This window comes from Suncus etruscus, chromosome 5 (genome assembly GCF_024139225.1).
Source record: "Suncus etruscus isolate mSunEtr1 chromosome 5, mSunEtr1.pri.cur, whole genome shotgun sequence".
Taxonomy (NCBI): domain Eukaryota; kingdom Metazoa; phylum Chordata; class Mammalia; order Eulipotyphla; family Soricidae; genus Suncus; species Suncus etruscus.
Window position 1 is genome coordinate 125,819,308 of NC_064852.1, and position 1,858 is coordinate 125,821,165.

Below are 1,858 nucleotides of genomic sequence, written 5' to 3' on the forward strand. Positions count from 1 at the left end.
TTCATATATATATATATATATATACACCAAGAAAAAAATGAACCAGAATTAATTCCAATGGAAAGGAATAGATCAATATCATAATTAATATTAAAAACCATTTGCAGACAGGAAAGATGAGGGACAGATCTTTCTATAGGAAACACAAACACCACAAGGACTCACAAATGGTGTCCTGAGCTATCTCACTTGTGGAATATTGCAAGCTTTATTATGAAAGACTGTTTGTTTGGGGTGTAAATCAATTGCTGAATTGTTAGCATTGTCAGGATCCACAGGACAAAATGACATAGAACTTTGTACATAAATATTGAGTCAGAAGTAAACACTTTCAAGTATGATAGGCTTTGATACATAAAATAAAAGTAAAGTCATACTGAAGGTTAGAAAATAGGAAATTGAGAAATATCACAGTGGGATTTTATTAATCAGTATCTGTTGGAGGGATAAAAATTAAAATATTTCATTTAACAATGTAGCTATGTAAATGCTATATTATGAAAGTCTTAATAAGTATAAATCCATCTGCTATCAAGAACTATGTAGAATTAATTTAAAGGCAAAGACTATTTCATCGATATTTTAAATATATAATTAAGCATTAGATATATTTTCATCTTAAAAATTTGCAAACAAAACAAGCACATGTACGGAATTTTTAAAACTTATCTGGATGTGTTATTCAACTTATATACATTTTACATGTAATCAAGTTGAACTAGTTAGTTACATTTTTCACAATTATTCTTAGTTGTTCTTATTCTTATCATTCTACTAAATCTGGACATTTATGTCAATCTGAAATGGTTCCATCTCTATATGACTCATGAATATTGCAGAAAATATTTACATGCAAAACTCCAGATGCTTGTAATGACTTACAATGCTATAGATTATTGTGCAATTTTAGTAGATACATAATGATGGCACATGATGTCTCAGTCACATGATCTCTCTGTCTCTCTACTCTCTCTGTCTCTGTTTCTCTGTCTCTCTCTGCCTCTCTCTCTGTCTCTCTCTGTCTCTGTCTCTCTCTCTGCTTTCTCTCTCTCCCTGTCCCTTGAACAGTAGCACTTATCCTGTTACACACTCCCCTGCCTATGCTTGTATCTTATGTACCCCATCTGCCTCCACTTAGCCTGTCCCATGCAGTGTTTTAATGTCTGAGGTCTGTTGCTGGAACATCATTGAGGGTTGCTTCTCTGTCTCTTGTCACAGTGCCCTTGGATCACGGTGTCACCCAGTCTCTTCCCACTATCGTTTCACTGTCCATGTATCGTTGAGTGAATATTGTTGCTTTCCTGCTGCCCAGTTAAGCACAAGTTAGTTGTTCCAAAAGAGTGCCCTCCTTTGATTCAAACAAGCCCAGGACAATGAGGAATTTCTTTCTTTCTTTCTTTCTTTTTTTAAGTTTTTGGAATTTCTTTGGTTAGTTATAAAACACTACTTCTAAACATCAGCCAATTCATTATTTACCTGAGGGTCACTTTTTCTGAGTGTGGTCTTTAAAATAACTATTTAATTAACTAGATTTTCTGGTGCACTTTCCTATCATTGTTACATCTTTAACCATTTGAAGAAGTATACTATTTTAGTCTCCACAACAACCTGTTTTTTAAGATCACATATCTACTATTCTGTTATTTATACTCTTTTCTTGCCTTTAATTTCAGGAATCTCTCATGGCTACAAAGCATTCTGCTGCCTTAAGTGTAGCTCTTTACCAGGACTGAATTATTCACCTCTTACTTTTTCACCCAATCTTTTAAAAATCGGAGTAAATCTGGGACAACACTTTATCAAAGCTATTAAAAACAAAATATTTTTATATTTGGATAAATTACTGGATATATTCAAT